General features: G+C 33.0%; 1 protein-coding gene across 1 annotated transcript in view; it reads left to right on the top strand.

The window, feature by feature from the left end:
- Positions 1 to 10,043: 10,043 nt before the first annotated feature.
- The window catches only part of LOC124369874 (serine proteinase stubble-like), a 34,213-nt gene continuing 25,099 nt past the window's right edge, over positions 10,044 to 19,157 (top strand). The window contains 1 exon segment of the mRNA XM_046828010.1: positions 10,044 to 10,362. The gene's annotated coding sequence lies outside the window, so the exon portion shown is untranslated.

Raw genomic sequence — 19,157 nt, 5'->3', positions numbered from 1 at the left:
CCTGTTCATCCTACCACTTAAATGCTACTAAGAAACAGGCTTGACAATTTCGTACTCATATCGAGGAAATCCACAAAATGAGATATTTTTAACGAGAATTTAATCACATTCAGAGTTGTAAAAATGCTAAAAATAGCCATTCGGGTACTTAGTTATATTGCTCAAGACTGGTTTTCTTGCGTGTTTTCATAACCAATCGCGAGAAATCGTGAAAACCTTGAAAATATTTACGTATTAACTTATCACGCAAAATCTTCCTAAACATTGGATGCTGAAGCTTGAAATTTGAAGAGTAGAGAAATATTTCCTTACTATGAAACTATTTAAAACATTTCTCAAACCGATAGCAGGAAATTTATGAACAGCCACAATGTTGTAAACGACAACTTCTATCACATTGAGAAGTGTCAAATACGAGTATAAAATTAAATAAGAATTCCACTTGCACGCTACATTTCGAGCGTGACGATCTTTTGTCTTCATAATTACTTGCGAGAACTGTTGAAAAACCACAATACCCATTCATTACATCACCAAATCTGGGATACTACTTGGAGCTGACGCTTAAATTTGCAAACGTATTTTGAAACGAATTGGGACATAAATGATCTCTAAGGATTCGTGTTTAAAATGTCATGCTTAAATCAGAATAATGGGCGAAAAACCGGACACTTTTAGTAATAATTGTTAAACATTTAAGTGAAGTAAAGTAAAGGTGTCTAATTTTACCAGGCGAAATTAGGGCTAAGAAGCCCTCTCTAACACTTAAATTGAGGACCAACGGCTTAAAGGTGACTTCCGAACCACGAACCACCACCAATGACCGGGCAGGCGGGCTGCTTGCAAGGACAGGATCGCTCAGCGGTTAACAATCCAAGCAGCAGCCACGCTCGACGTTGCTTGATCTGGTTATCTTGCGATAACCGGTGTTCCCGCTACACAATTTGTTGGCATTTCAATGAATTTTTATATATTGAAAGCATCATTATGATAATAAATAAGTAAAATAGATAATCACTGATAGTTTATTTAAAAATTTAAATTTATTTTATTTTATATGAATTCATGACCATACAATTTTAATTATTAACGCATAATTAAGATAGAATGCAATACTTGTAACTTAGGAGAACAAAAATATCTACGATTCAAAAAATATATAGTTTACGTGTTGTAAATTAGTTTCCACTAATAAAAGTGTCAACAAATGGTCAACCTAATCTGAGGTTTTGTATTTGTGTTTACTGTGTTACAAATGAAACTCATTTTAAGTATGTTTCCATTTGAAAGGAAACGTCAGTTTTAGGTATATTACTCTAGAATCAACTGACCCGATAGCAGAAGAGAAACTCCAGGAATATTATTTACTACTAATTAATTAATTATTTAGGTAATAAGCACTTCATAAAAAGCAGTAATAAAAATCTGCAAATAAGATACAAACATAGAAACGTTTAAAAAACCAGTGTAGGAAAATCCAAATGTTTTAACCAATTTATATAATTAATATTAGACGATTCAAAACTGTTTAGCCGGTAATAACATTTAAATTTCACTTTTAAACTGTAATCTAAAAAAATAATATTTAATAATTATTAAGTCTTTTACAAAGAAACTATACTATATAGACAACATACAAGCTTGGAAACCTTGAAACAATTAATTTCAAACAGTTTAATTGTTGTTGTATGTCTTGATTAATTACAAAAATCTTAGGTTTATGCATATAGAATAGCTAATATGTTCCCTAATTTTACATTTTCTTTATAATCGACGAATGTAATTGTGCTTGGTAATATCCATATTTAGAATTCCCCAAAGATTCGGGCTTGGTACAGTGTTAGAGTGGTTGGTAGTGGAGAGTTAGTCCGAAATCGACATCTAATGAACATCACAGATTTTAGCGATGTTTGGGAACAGGTCGACACCAGACGTATACATCAACCTGTCAATCCCAGTTATAGTGAAGACATGATGTGTATGATAGTTTTACATAAGTGTCAAATTTGTATTTCCAGCGTCAACAGTTTTTGTCACAGTTGGGGTGGGAATACTTCAGATTGTTTGTTTTTACCGTGTATCAACTTCAAACTTTTATCCCTCTGAAACCCGCAATCAGATCGTATTTTAATTTTAAGTCGTGGTTAACAAGACTGCTTAGAGTAAAAACACAATCTCTCCAAGAAAAACAATTATTGTACATTTTCTATTGGACTCTTTTCTTGCCTGCGGTGCCAGACCATAAGTTTTCGAGTCATTTTTATCGTTACGGAATTTAACGCTATACATCTATAATTTTTGTTATAAAAGTTAATGGATCCAATAATGGTAAGACAGTTTGCATTTGTACTGGTTTCATGAAGCAATGCTGGGACTAGCCAAGGGCGGGAAAGACAGTGTGACGTTATGCAAAAGTATAATTTTAATAATATTGAAAATCATATACTATTCTTATATTTATAAGCTCGAGATTTTACTCATCCTATCACGTATTATTATTACCAATACTGGAACTTGCAGTTACTGTAAAACCATATTGTATCCACAACCATTATATCTACATATCAGAACAAACTCTGTAATCTTGTTGGAAAATCACACAACACATTTATAAAACAGCTAATTACTTTAGTGATTAAATCAAAACAAACCTAAAAACACGCTCGTATTTTCCAAGAATTTCTTCCGGAGCATCGTTAACTTGACGAGAGAGCAGATACGCAACACAGATACACGGCGGTTTCCAAGTATAGCCGAATTTCCGCCCAGAACTCCACGACAAGTTTCTGAAACGTCTTCTACCAAACTAGTACAATCTCACATCATCATCGACTTTCTAGTTAATAAATTAACAACAAAGCATAATAGAAAACGGAGGTTATATAAAATGTATAACCAACGGGAGTTTAATTCTTCAGGAGATTTTAAAACAAATTACATTTAAACATGTTGAACATTTCTCTAGGGTTTGGGGGAGGGGGTCCGGGCCCCCCTATATCCGACTGTAGGACTGTAGGTTCACGCCTAATTTTGATGAGGGTGGCTGACGTCACTTTTCGGTAGGGTAAGAAAGTTAGTCCACGCCAACACTCGTGGATTATCGATCCTACTTTCCCTTTTATGACGAGGAGCAATTTTTAACCTTCTTGTCCTAAGAGAACAAAAAAACTTGAACAAATGTCATAAACATCATCTCGGGTCAGCCCTTTGTCTTGCAACATTCTCAGGAATGTAATGGATCTAACATCTTCTAAAATGTTATCGCCCGTCATGGTGGCTGGACGAAATTTATCTGCTATTTTTTGTTATTATTTAGCTTGATTACGTTAGACTTTAAGAAACATTTTGAGGCAGATTGTTTTACGTGAAGAATTTGATGCATAATAGATTTGTATAGGCCTGGATCTCCAATATTCATTTTTCGTCTGATTCTATATATACATAGACTTGAGTCGTCCACCTATTGAACAGAACACATTATGGATTTTTTATCTATTATGGATGCAAGTATAGTGTGATGACGAGTGGGAGATTCAAAATATGAAGGAGAGAAAATAATAATCTCTAAGCAAAATAAGAATAGAATTACTATATTTATAACTTGTATCTACAATTTAATTAGGAATAAAAATATTTTGTATGCTCGAGATTAATCCATAAGGAATACCGCCTCATGTGACAGTAACAGTGGTGTAGATAAGGGGGGTGTAGGGGTAAACTGACGGTAAACGGACTGTAGGTCCACGTCGTAAAACTGTCGGATTAATTTCTTACCTGCTTCTGAAGGGGTGGACAGTGGGTCCCAGGCCGGGACCGTGGACCTACTGTCCGACCTACGGGTTTCTTTTGACGAGGGTTTCACAGGGGATCGCCGTACTCTACTGCCCTTGAACGGTTGTTTCGAGATCTATACTCTATATCTGCTAAATATTATTCAATAGACTACTGTCTTTTTACTAGTTATTTCTGACTTGCTACAGAAGAAGACACATACAGAAAGATTGAAACAAAAAGATAAATGCATAAATGAAAGTCGGGTTTATTTTCTTAAGTGTATTGTTAAGTAATACACCATTTGTAACTTAAGAATTGCTGTAACGATTATAATGGTCTTTGCTGTGTGGATTCGTTTTCACCCCGCTATCAAAACAACTATTAAAATATCGTAAAATGCACGGAAAAATCAGGTAATTAGAACAAGAATTTACACTTGCTAGCCTATAGAAATGCTATCCACAGTACAATGCGAGTGTCACCGGTTAGACTTATGTTTGGTGAACAGTTGCGAAGCACGCTAGATTTAATTAGACCCTTTGTATCTAAAACAATAATGAAAAATCAGAATAAACCGGTAACTTATGCATGATGGAGTAGAGTCAGAGTTTTATCATTAGGACAAACTGTAATTGTACGAGACTATAGAGGCAGAAATAATTGGATTAAGGGGACAGTATTAAAGATCATAAGTCCTGTTTCTTATTTAGTAAAAGTAGATTGTGAAATGGTGTGGGAACGCCATATTGATAATTGACATTCGAACTAGAACTGAAAGTCATAACAATGAAAGGCAAGTAAACCCAGAAGATTTATTGTTGCCTCAGTCTTTAACAGGTAGTGAGCGATCAGCTGATGGATATTTTGAGTGATCACCTGAACCGAGAGTGACACCAGTGAACGGTAACCCCCTTCCTCCACCCCGAGACCCACTGGGTTAACTCCAAGAATAGAGCGTCCTTCCCCACACTCCTTCCACCCCTGTACGCTCAACGTCATTTGTGACGTCACCGCCAGCTGACCGAGCAATAATACAGAGCCGATATCCAAGTAATTTTAGAAAACCAGTAGATCTACTGAACTTGTGATTAACTATTTTTCTGAGTAGTGTTTAATTTTAATTTGTTTATTTTAACAAATTTATTATGTGAATTTGGTTAATTTAAATTAATATGCCATTGTATAATTTATTATGTAAAACTTGTATTTATTCTGTGTACTCTGTTCTAATAATAGCCCATGTTTTGTGTTGTCACTATATTGTTTTGTATTTTCTGATAAGATACAATTCGGAATTTAAAGGGGGAGAAAATTTAATTTAACCTAACTCTTAGTATTTTGTTCTGTAACATTTGAATGTTGGCAATGTGCTTTGCAAGTTGTTGGTATGGAATGACAAGAGTTGAATAAATGATTGTCGGTCTTAATATACTACAACTAACTGTGTCTTATTTTTAACCCCGAATAATGCCCAAGTGAGTGGTAACTTACATCCAGTAAGGATGTATCACAATATTTATAAATATGTACAGTTTTTATTACTCGTGTTTACTGCCAAACATGCTTAACAAGACATTTAGCATGAATATCCTATCCACACCTTACACATACTTTGCTCGATCTAGGGTTTTCCCTCGGGGTGGTTGTCCCTGACATTCAGCACATGTTTTTTTTCAGGGAGCTTCCTGAGTCCAAAACTTGTTGAAAGGCCGTCTCCACCGCCCTGAAGATTCTGGGTAGAGATCCGGTAGCTATACGTTCTGAGGCAAGATCTCCTAGTATATCTGTCATGAAGTCAGCTCTAGATAACCGCTGTTCGTTAATGTCGCCGGAATTTAATTCTCTATATTTAGTAAATAAATTCGTTAATTCATCGAATACTGCCCAACAATAATGTATAGTTGTGAAACATTTCTCAGGAAAACACAAACACGATAAATCATCAAAAGGGTCGGATAACAATTTTCCGAGCTATGAATTTTCAAAGTTGTAGTTTGGTTCAAAAATGCCAAAACTGGCATTTTTCGTTATTATGGATGTAAAAACAGGATATTATTGTTTGCAAACAGTTTTATATGTAGAGACGCAGAGATACACAAATTAAGTTTTATCTAATTGAATGGTAAAAAGCAGGCCCGTGCGCATGGGGGGGGGGGTTTTGGGGGTTCAAACCCCCCCTTGAAGATTGGGATATATCATATTGTTTCCATATATCAGTTTAATTGTGCTCTATTGCGCCGTCAGTTTACGCGCATGCGCGCGCAAATATTTCCAATCGTTTGATTGCGCGCGCTTTCCGCCTGATTTGTGTTATATACTGTTTAAAAATTGGAGCTCCGACGCGCTACACAATTGGTCGCGCGGGACCAAAAACGGAGCGCGCATGCGCGGACCGATTGAACGGATTGGCATCACTGAACATTCATCGAGACATTGAAGTAGATGTGAACTCAGTATTAGATGAATTTTTTTCTGTACCTCGACGCATAAAACTTATTGAAAGAGTAGATCACATATGTTTTTATTTGAAAAAGTTTTTACTTTGTTTAAAGAATGAGTTACAAATGTATTAAAAGTATGTAGTTTTACAATTTTATAATAAACTCATTTTCCATACGTATTAATTTTTAATCTATTACTTATTTAAGTTTCTTCTTTTTTATTTCATAAAATAAGTATAGAACCTCCCCCCCCCTAAATAAAATTCTACGCACGGCCCTGGTAAAAAGTAAGGGCTCTGTAGTGTAGTGGTAACATGCTCACCCGGCAAGTGTGAGACCGAGGTTCGAATCCCGCGAGAGCAAGTACTTTTTGTGATCCAATGTTTATTGACAATTAAATCAAGCTAGCGCCGCTCGTACAAGTTTAATAATAAATGTTTGACAGGTATTTAGCCTTCCGATTATATGTTAATCGCAGTGGTTAGTTGGTATATTACTAATTTAGGAAACTACCACCACCATTTTTCTTTTATATTAGGACAATTGTAACGCAACTCCCATTTTTTGATTCACTAATAATCTAAATTATTAACAAGATTTATTATTAGATGAAACCAAAACCATATTAAAATAAATTGTATGTCAGCTTAACTGCGGTAATTCTATTACCGTTGGATGTAACCACTTTATACAATATTTTAAATAATTATTATACAATGGTGGTTAATAAATCCTTGTTATGAACCATACTGTTAGTACAAGACATCTTCCATCCATTGTAAAAACATTTAGTTCAACAATTCTAGTAAGTTTAGTGGCAATTACAAGTTAGGTAATGAGCTATTTTAATCCTAGTTCAATCCTAATGTTAGTTTCCAGTTTTTTTGTACTAAGCGCAAGTCAGTTCGTTTATACTCGTACTACACAAGTTACGTCAAAACAGACTTAAAACTATAATCATGTAAGCTTCTCTAATAAAATTTCTCTCGAACAAAACTTTCCCTGGCTAATAAGTGCGATAGAAAACGTTTCTGATAATCTCAAAATTGTGTTCAAATGATCAAATGACTTCTATTAGCGAATGGAATAATTACCACACCAAGTTAAACTTAATAGTTCTATTTTTATTACAGCAAAATAATTATTTATTTGAGGATAAATCATGCAGAATAAGCCTTTGATTAATACACAAAAGGATTGTAGCTTAAAAGGAACAACACTGATACGTGGTTTAAACAGCATAAACACAGTAGTTCAAAGTTTGATTATTAGCTCTGGTGTGCAGCACCAGTCAAGGTCGGCCAGGGTCGAACTACAATCTGGAGATCTTATCTGTCCTTCAGATGTGGTGTATTTCAATACAATCAAATGAGCACTACGCTCTGCTGCGGTATGGCTAGGCCAGGCAGGGTCTCTGGTTTTGGTTGTCCCCAAAGTTGAACAGTATGTCCTGTGATTCCACTTCGTCCATGTTTCAGATATACAAACCGGGGTTTCTTGTGCCGTTGGCTGTAAAGTTTGTTCCTGGAGATCCCTGGCTGATAGTAATGCCTAAAAGTAGTTTTTTTTTTTTAATTTGTGTTGCCCTATTTAGGCAAACAGTTGTTTTAGATGAGAAGTGTGATGGAAACAAACATTTATTTTAAAAGGCTTGTTTTATATTTAATATGATTTGTTTTAATTATATTCTGAGGATCAATAACAAGGTATGTGCCTTTAGTAAACGAAGACCATATAATTCAATTTAAAGTTTGTTATTGGTGATGAATGACTTGAAAGAATGTAGGATTTCGGACATTTGCTATTGTTATACTATACTATGTTGTAACATATAACGATAGCCAAAGTCCGAAATCCTATTATCTGTCCATTTCATTTACTTTGATTCAAACTACGACTCGACATGTAAATCCCAAACAATGCGTAGTTCGTGATAATGGAAAATCTAGATAATGAATTGAATTTTGTAATTAATGTTTTATTATTCCTGCCAGAAGGTATTATTACAATGTTAGGTCTCACGGATGTTCAAGTACGGGTATTAGCTCGTGTGCGTGTGTGCGTGTGCGCGTGTGCGCGCGAGGCATGACCTTGGGTGATAATAATTGATAGCTTCTTATTACTTCAGTCGCGTGCGATTCTAAGAACAGACCGGGAGTATCGCTATTCCATTTAGTCTGATCTTTGTTGCTTCAGCTTTACACAAACCTTTATAAAATTCCAAATGGCCAAAGAATACCGTAGCCCATACAATTCAGATATAACATTAACAGTTATACTGGTGATTAAACGTTTTGTGTCAGGTCAGGTTTATTAAAAGCATCTTTTCCATGGCTTTTAACTTTGAGTTTACCTAATTGGTAGTAAAACGTACGCAAACCGGTTGAAAATAATATGAAATAGTTAAATATCTTAATAAATAAGACGCTTTGTAAAATCATGATAAATCCTAATTTTGCACATGTATGAGTCTTAGTGCACTTTTTTAACCAATGAATTAACAAGTCACTAATCCGTATGATACTAAACAGTTAGTAAACATTAAAATTATCAATATTTGATATAAACTTTTTAGGAGCATAAGAAAAACATTTATAGCCCAAAAAGTATTTTACTTAGATTTGAAAATGTATGATAAAAAAGCATGATCAGAGTTTTAATACAACATTTTTAGAAGATTATGTGAAAAACATGAACATAGTTCGGAAAGTTTGTTAATAAATTTCCTAGTAATATTTGAAAAAAAACTCGAGAAAGTGAATTTTTAGGACTAGTAGACTAATAGAAAGAAGTTCAGAAAGTGTGATTCCACATCTGCCAGGATCGCAAAAACCACAAACAACAAAAACTTAAAAATGGCGTATAAAGTTTCATGTTGACTTTTTTTAGAAGTGTGTGAATATAAATCGTACTTATCTGGATCAACTACACCGGATTAATTTATATGGATTTGTGTTTTTAATGACAATAAGATTACATGTTTCATTGTTTATCCGTCAATTAAAAAACAAATAAAGAACAGTTTTAATTTATTTTTGGGTTTCCTAACTCTTAATATATCACTTTTTAGAATAGTTAAATAAAGAAGGTCCTTGATTTGGAAACAGAAGAAAATATCAATTTCCTTTTCGGTATTAAATTAGTCATATTATTACTAACTTACATGATGTCAATTCAACAGCTTATGCGTTTTGAGTATAAGCTTACACCCAAATAAACAGACGGTGAACAAAGTAACACGTGACTTTATTTTAACTTTATTGAACCATTTCTGAACTTTAAGAAGTTTTAAAAATACTTCGGTTACTAGTAACCCCATTATTTTAAAACTAAAACATATGCGTATGTTGAATGATATGTGTGATTTCAACATTATTGCTACTGAGCATCGACACCAGTATAACTTGTCTATAGTCAACAAACTGTGAATTTGGAGGAATGCACATGTTGGACTTGAAGCGCGCGAGGTGAAGTGGCGCGTAGTAAAATTTTATCGGACTTTCTCCCATCAATAATAAATCGTAATTTAGAAAGTTTCAGTATAAACAGCTTATCGTTTATGATTCTCGGAAATGATAGAGCAGTGGGAGATCCACTAACTTTTAGTCCAAACTGGTAAAGTTTATTCCGCATATTTCCAATTACCAGCAAGAGTGGCACGGGAGATAAGTGGCACCGAGTTCTGACTACAACTCCCACCTCGGCTAGATCTCTGATAGCGCACGGGACACCAACTCGGATGATTTGGAGGATGCACGACACAGCCGAGATCCCGCAGAAACCGGTTTAGGGGAATATACAATACTTTCCTGTCTGTATCCGGTTCTGCGGAACAGCTGAGTGCAGTAGTAGAATTGCAGACGCGGAGGTGTTGAGACAGCGACTCAGTAGCTGCTTCCGCCCTTGTGTTCACGGATCTGTCGAGGTATAACCTAAAAGTTGTGTTAAGTGTTTGTGTGGTATTTTGGACGGGTCGAAGCCTCGTTCAGAAAGATAACACTGTTTATCGTTATATTGTTCGCCCTTGGATATTTGCCAAAGCTAACGCGTCGTGATCAGACTTTTCTTTGATTAGTGAACTCTGGTTCGGTCTCAGAATCACTATGGACTCTTCAGGGACAGTTCTGCTCCAGAGAAACTGATTACGGTAAGTTATGTTATCAAGATCCTTACTGGTGTAAAATAGTAAAGCCATATTTAACTTTTCGTAATAACAGTTTAACGGTTTTAAACATTAATCTCTTAATTATTGCAGATTTTTTCTTAAGTTAATATTCTAGGAAAAATTAACTTTATAAACAACTGATAATTATAGGTAGCTGTTTAACCTTGGGAGTAATTTATGTTTTGACAATTCCTGTAGCAGACAATATGACATTGTAGCATATTTAGTGTAAAATATAGCCTGGAATATATATTTACTACATGCACATGCCTATAAAGAGTACTTTCTTTCTACATTTATCACTATACCCAATAACTTAATAATTTGAATGGAAATAACATTATAAGTTACTTTTAGGTCTAGGTTAGACTGACCTTAATTTGTGGCTTTTAATTCCAATTTTAAGTAGTTTACACTGTATTTGTAAGTTGTCACAGAAGGACTTCTCTATTTAAAGGACTCACTGAGAACTCAATTTACAAATTTATATTTATTTCTATTTTCTTCTCCTTAAATTAGGGAATACATTCTTGGACCCTTCCTTTTTATTTTCTATTTGCGTGCTTTGCTCATTTGATAATTTTGTGTAAGAAAATTTGTCTGTTTATTAAGTTTAATCTCTTATCTACACTTTGAAGTACTGGGGAATATTCAAGCTCACAACAGGTAATACAAATGTGTTTAAATATCTATTATACGTAATTTTCTCAGAAAGACACCCTCTTTATGGTAAAGGAAAACACCATTTTGCGTTTAAAGTTTTCATTGATTGGCAAAGTAAAATAAATTGTTTTTAATTGAAGAGGTATAGATGTTTTATAAAATGTAGGAATAAAAATTCCAAAATATACATATTGTTTCAAATTTTATTCCAATAAGATATATGTTGCACCAAAGCTTTTTGAATAAAAATTACTCCGAACAATTTTAAAACAATAACTATGTCCATTGGCCAGAATTCACTGGCTTTTTCAGACAATTTTACTGGGCCTTGCCACACGTCTATTTGAAGGGACAGTGTCAACGGACTTTGTGAGGGGAACATGATGGGGTGTGGTTGCGGTACATGACAGGGTCCGGCAAAATGTATTTTTCGGGGCCCGCCAAAGCTGAGTACGGGTCTGATCATAAGTACTTGGACAGTGGATATTTCTTCAAAATAAACAACAACATTGGTTACAATGAGCACACAAAAGATATATGTCAGTTACAATGTAAAACATACAGACATTTAAAAAACGCTGCTTTATATATGCTGACAACAGACTAAATCAGCTGACACTCATCACATAGACTTAATGGGCTGAACTGTATTTCTGGTACATCTCACAATCTTCTGATTTAATACTTTAGTTCCATCATTGCATAGAGACATTTCCTTTGTTTTACTTTATGAAAAATTGAATGCGATTCAAGAAGTTTAAAGTACATTGCACAATGGAACGATCACACTATTTATGGTTTAAAAAAAGTAAACTGATACTTTTTTAAAGTAAAAAACAGAACAAACCTAAATTATTGTAATATAAAAATTCCATGTAGGTCTAGATGAAATGGATCAAACACAAGCTGCATAATGTTTTTAACACCAATTTTTAATACTAATCGGGTACACACTAGACTTTCGTAAAGCTCGTAGTGCGCCTGATGGGGTACACATTGCTACGAGTTTCTTTATTTTCTTTCATTGTTTGCCTGTCTTGATGGTTTGTTAAATTTGGTCCCGTGCTAAAAATTAAATACCTCAGACTATTGTGTACCCCGTCAAGCGAACGATTGCTTAGTTTTTAAAGTAAATTAATTCTTTAGGTACCCTTTTGGATACACGAAGAAACATTGAAAAACGCGTAGAAATTATATTTTCCTGTGCAACATTGCGAAGGCTACGTACTTTTCTTATACGTTTAAAGTAAAAAAAAAAACTATTATGGTTCTTTGCCATTAATATTGAAGAATTCAATGGCATATAAAAGAGTCCAGAAATAAGCTGTCGTCGTGAACATGTTAGATATGCTAATTTATAATAACAGCATTAGTTATTAATTTCCCATCAGTTTTCCTGAGAAATCAGTTCTACAGGAATCTATAATGAAGTCAGGGATTAACCTGTCATAGATTAAACTACATCCAAGATGAGACGACTGGACAAGTGATATGAAATATCATTAATCTTATTTGGGATAACCATTTAGACCATTTGGAAAATACTAAATTCTGGTTTATCTGTTTAGAAAAGAACGGTAGTGTTTACAGCACTGACACTTTAGAAGTGAAATTGCACATAGTTGTCCTTGTTTGGTTTAACAGTCTATAGTCTTTATTTATTAGGGTGTACAATGCAAATAAAAAGAAGAACATAGTTGTAATTTCTATTACTACAATACTAGAGGAAAAAACGTACACTGTGACCTCTAGGTCTAGAATTGTATAGGAAAATCTAATTATGTGGGTGCTAAATTCCTTAAGTATACTTACATTGCAAAAGAAAAAAATAGTAGTATTAAATGTATTAAACTAGCTGAGTAACAGTATTGTATTGATAAGGCAATTAACTTTCTTTATGTGATCTATTCACAGATCAGTTTTAAATAAAGGTGCATAGCTAAATGGTTCCTGGAACACTGTCAGCGAACACGTTTTTGTTTTTTTTTTTCCGGTGAATGTTTGGTAAGTGTGAATGTCTCGAATAACTTTCGTTTGATCAAAATGTTCGCCTTATGAGCGAACATTTGTTGAGTTCGTTTGATGTCCGTTTCTTGCCAAGATTTGGTGTTTTATAGTACCTTGAGTAAAGAACAGTTTCAAACAATCTTAATTATTAAGTTATATGAACAGCATAGTTTGGTATGGAATCCATGAAAAGAAAGTTATAAAATGAAGAACTGATGTAACAACAGACAACTTCTGTAGACATTAATTCAGTAAAGAAGAAAATTGGTAGTTTAAGCACAATATAGATGAGAAAAACAGGCTGAGACAAATTCCGGTATGGGCATGGAAAAAAATTAAAAAATCCCAGGTTTAATATGAGGTTTAAATAGTGACAAATATACTCAAAGACCGATCTCAAGAAGAAGGAAGATAGCAATGTAATAGATTATGGTGTCCTAAAAATATGACAAATAAAAGATTGTTACGGAGAATTAACAATAAGGATTGAGAGAAGGAAAAAGTTGTCTGTTTCTGAAATCCGTGTTCTGCTTTGAAATTTCAGGACCTATTAAAGTTATTAGCAATTCAGAATTGACATTCTACTAAAGTTGAAGAAAAATCAACCATCTGTTAAGTCCGCTCTGAAATCTTCACCACACTATATTGGTAGTCTTCTTAATAACTGCGTCTACCAAAACCGTTGCCGTTTATTGATGGCTCATAACTTATATTTGCAGCAGAAACAACAGTACTTGCAGTACGAGTAAATGCAGACACACACAAAAATTCATTTTCACTAACAATGCAAACATTAAATTTACAGCGAACACTATTATTTGTTTGACAAACATCTAAAAAATTACAAAAGTAATTAATTTGACGAACAGTATTATGTTTGGCAAACATGTTTGTTGTGAAGTTCACCCAATGTGGATACAGCTTTATAATATAAGTATAAACCCATAATACATGGTACATGTTTATTATAGTACATTTATTACATATTACTTTAACAAATTAAAATTATTACGGTATGTAGTCTGTACTAGTTTGTTGAATACAAGTAAATTAACACTGAATAAAATATAACTAAATTTTGGTATATTTTGTTGAATGTGATGTTACTTTTACATTACCAGTATAATCTGTGAATAAAGATTATGAAATAGACATGACAGCTATAGGAGAAAATATTGTAATGTCAAAGAATAAAATTTTATATTTCAGTGGAAATATACATTGCAAAAATGTCTGTCTGTATGTGTAGAAACGTAATCTATTACCTAAATAATGAGCCAATTTTTAAACTTTTAGGCATTACGGTGTAATTAGTATATACTAGGTCCAGTTATTTTACTTTTTTTATCTCATAGTCTTAGGCATTATATCTAAAACTTAGAAAAAAAAAGCTGCAAGAGCAATTTTAACTTCTTAACTTTTAAAATATATTTGCCTATTACATATTTAGCTAAGGTGGTACAAACTGCATCTGTCTGAAAATTCTTTTCCAACAAGTATTAAATATAAAATTTTAATTTTGTGTGAAATTTGGGATAAAGACCTATACATAGCTATACTTCAAAATATATCAAATTTCAGGACAGGTTATTTGTCCTTTATTTGAACTTAAAACCTATAGATAACTAGAATACATTAAATTGTGTATGTTACAAATAAATAAAACAAATTAAAACCTGGAATAATAGGTCACATTAAAAGAATATGAATTAAAAAAAATTATGTTGAGATGACTGAACACATGTATACCATTAACAAACACAATATCCTCTGCTTGTACCACTGATGGTTCCTTCTGATTTTACTTTTTTTAACCATTTATTTTTACTGAACAAAAGCAAATCAGGTCTTGCATTGTTAAGCATATAATTGACAATTTAGGAATAAAAATATCATGATTAAGACATTCAAGGACCTTCATCATGAAGTTGTCATTCACAATAAAATATTTCATTATATTTATAGTATACTTTATTTACAGATTCTATATTAGCACACTATATTGGTTGTTAAAATCCATTTAAAACATACAATGAAAACATAAGAATGAACAAGACTGCACGTGATCTCCCATTTCATGTAATTAGTGTTATCAATCATAGTTCATTGATTCCAAATCAAATGAAACAAATAAATTATCAGGATAATTCGGGTTCAATAATAATTATAAAACGCAGTTCTGATTTGTGATCAAATACAGTTAAAACTACTAGTATTCGTGACCAAGCACGTGGTATAATAATCTGATCGAATTCAGAATGAAAATACATCAGTTAGTATTCAAACAAAATTAGAAGAATTAGTATTAATGTGAAGTTTTGTTTCACTTGCTAAAAACAACATTACTTATCCTTCAAAATTTCTTTTAGCAGTGATTAAACTACTATAATAGTTTACAAGACATTGCTTTAATGAATATTACAGAAATTATAGGAAATGCCAACTCATTTTTTGTACACTTATGCTGTATCCGATCTTTTACAAAAACTATCAATCACTTGAATTGTTACAAATTCTTAAAACACTTTCCTTATGTTTATTATCATATCTCTGTTTATCTTCTTTAAATTATTGTTGAAGATTAAAATGATTAGTAATAGAACTTTAGGTTCTCTTAAAGAGAGTAAGGCTTTTAGCCCATAGCACTGCATTTTTTGTGCTTCTCTAACTATTAGGTTACTTACTATGGCTGAATTCCTGGTAATTTGCTGGGGTTCACTGTCACGCTTTTAAGAGTTCAGGAAAAGCTTTTATAATGAACTTTTTCTGACTCTAAGATATAGCTTGACAGTCTGTCCAGAGATATTCCGTTATTGCTTCTCTTGCTTCTCTTTCATTAATAAATCTACAGACCTCTGAATCATGCATACTTAGTTTCCTCTGATGTCTTTGGAGAAGTCTATGACCTGTTGACATTTCTGTCAAAAGTATAAATTTTCTTTTCCTCCCAAAGGGGTTTCTGAACTGCTTTGTTTGTTCACTAGTCTGTGTAATATTTTCTATTGTGAGATTTTTACTTCACTCTTCCATATCTTCATAATTCCCTCTGTGAAATTAAAGAGTACACCAAATTGAGGGTTAGGACACTTCAGTAGGGATCTTGAATTCTTTCTTGCCAGTAGATCAGTCTCCTAATTTCCTCTGCTGCTTTCATGGCCTGTTTTTCCAGTCCCTTCAGCATCTGATGATAGCACTAGCTTTGTAGTGTTGTAAAGCATTCAGAGCTTTTTAACTGTCTGATAAGATAAAGACCCATCTCAGTCTGAGCTGGACCCTGTATTGATCCTCTCCCCTTTTTTGCTACACCCCTGGACAAGCAATTAGTCCTTGAGCTTCAGACTCACTAGCAGATATAAGGCCACTTCAGCAAGGTCACATAGACACTGAAGGCAATCTAGTGCTCCCACCTCAGTATTAGATTTGACTTTGCAATGGAATAGATCTCAGCATATGTAAATTGTGTGACAAAATGACTGTGGTAATAGCCAGTTTTCTGAAGTAATACATACATAGCATTACTGTATTAAATTTATTCCCTTTGATTTCTTCAAGAGTGTGTTCTCGTTTTAATGAATTGGATTTATACATGACGCATGTTTTTGTTATTTTTAGTGTTTACAGAATACAAAATATTTAACATTACAATGTAATGTATTTCAAATAACTCTGTTGTTTACCACTAGATGTATACAGTGGGTTTTGAGGGCCTCTCTCTTCCACAAACTCTCTATAAAAATTAATAAAATCCTCTGACAAAGATAATGTTCTACTTGTAACTTCAGTATTAAATTGTATTTTGAACATGATTTTTGTATATTTAGGACTCATAAAAAGGCTTATGTATTCATTTAGAAGTATTAAATCAGCATAGCTACTTTCACCTAAATCTAAGACTGAATGAAACTCTGGGCGGTTGAGTACCATTGTACAACCGGTTGGTACCATTGTACAACCCATTGAGTAGCATTGTACAACCGGTTGAGTACCATTGTACAACATCCGATTGTTACACATTAAAACTTCATCAGTGTAGTTGTAATATACACTAGGTTGATATAGCTTAGGACACATGACTTGGTGGTTATACACATGACTTAAGCTTAGGAATTTTCATTGCAGCTAGAACCTGATTCAGAGATATTCCCGGAAATGTCACTTATGTAATATTAGGGAAAATAAATAAATAAGTTTGTTAGTTCATGGTATTCATCGCAAAACAGTAGATAAAACATGGATTTATGCAGTTTATTAAATAAGTGACAAGAAAATATAGAATGCTGGAAGATGTTTAGTTTAATTTGGTTTCTGGATAACAAATCTTTTTACACATTTCTGGATGTTACGGTCCACATTGTCCTTTTATGTACAATAAGTATAATTAAAAAAAGATGAGGTTGATTTACCCTCCTCCATAGAAAATCAGAGTTGCAACCCCCAAACTCGAATTCTGGACATAGCACAAAGAATAAAAAGAATCCTGGTCTATGTACAAAGGAAAGCATAATGTGTACAACTAAAACAGTCTGAGAAAATACTACTCTGACATTCAAACCAGATGGATATGAGTTTTAAATGTATAAACTACTACTGTCTTACAAAGAATAAAAAGAATCCTGGTCTATGTACAAAGGAAAGCATAATGTGTACAACTAAAACAGTCTGAGAAAATACTACTCTGACATTCAAACCAGATGGATATGAGTTTTAAATGTATAAACTACTACTGTCTTGTACTGATTGAGAATTGTCTTTCAGATTGATAAAATCATCTTTAAAAAATTACAGTTGTGTCCTAGAACTGAAAAAATAGAAACAGAACAATACAAATGAATTCTGACATGTTTTTGCTTTGAATGTAATTTTCTTTATTGCAACTTAGATTATGGAAGAGCCAACACTAATGGTAGTCAGAAACCTTGCTGATAAAGGGGCGCAGAACCATGGCTCCAGTCAGAAGAATCAAACACTAATGACATACCATTTCTCTCTATCTTAACTAATGGCTGGAAGGTTTTCAAACAATAACAAGATACAAACAACACACAGCATTGCTTATCTTTACATACATTATGGTAATTGAATTAAATGGATTTTAAATTAAACAATAACCATACATGTTTAATGTAAATAGTTTAAATAAATAAAAATGGGAAGGCAACTGGTTTTGTGCTGCCTATGTTACTGATGAGACATGTACACATTTTATATCAAAGGTATGTTTTATATAATTTTTATTTTGAACAAATTACTTCTTCATTTATGTTAAATATAATACTAGTGAAGCAGGGTCTTACAGTGGACTTCTAGTATGGGTGCTGAAAATTGTGGTTTGTTTATGTTAAAATAACCAAAAAGTTTCTCTGGTCATGTCTTATGTTGTTTTATTAAGCAACAGTCTTCTGTCTATATTTATTCTATTTTTAAATTCATAATACATCAGTGGTGAAAGTAACACCGTAACTTTGCATGACTAACAATTAGTCTTATTTATTAATTCAATTTGGTCTTATTAGGACTTAAATTTAACATTTATAAACGTTTGTCTGGTATCAAAATGTTTAATTACTATTTTGAATTAAGTTTTTAAAAAACCAATGAAAACTTAACCTAAGACAGACAACTATTGTATTATATAGGGTTAATGATTAAATACACTAAAACGTATATAACTGTGTTTTTAACTAATGTGCTAAACGTTAAGTGGTAATTTAATTTTACGTTTTTCGTACAGTCCGAACAACTACAAAGTACCAGAATTGTTCAGCTTTTGAACCAATGTAAGATATTCACTCTGATGTAAGATTTTGTGAATGTTGGCTTCAAAATGTTAAAAAGTCATCACTTTTAGTAATAATTTAAATAGTAAAAAGACTCGCATCCTGCATAATTACAATTAAATGATAATGAAATTATTATATTTTGAAATTTCATGTTATAAAACTAAGTGTAACTGTTTAATAATTATTTAAAAAGTAACCAAAATAACAAAGTGGTGTAATTCCAAATATGACAAAATCTTATAGTGTTTTGACAATCTTGTGCGACAAAATGTACTTAATGGATAAAAATTGACTTTTTATGGATTCTGCCTTAGAACGGTACGGAAC

The sequence above is a fragment of the Homalodisca vitripennis genome, chromosome X, assembly GCF_021130785.1.
Source record: "Homalodisca vitripennis isolate AUS2020 chromosome X, UT_GWSS_2.1, whole genome shotgun sequence".
Classification (NCBI taxonomy): domain Eukaryota; kingdom Metazoa; phylum Arthropoda; class Insecta; order Hemiptera; family Cicadellidae; genus Homalodisca; species Homalodisca vitripennis.
The sequence above is the reverse complement of the archived record's forward strand: the minus strand, read 5'-3'. Positions and strand labels throughout refer to the sequence as shown.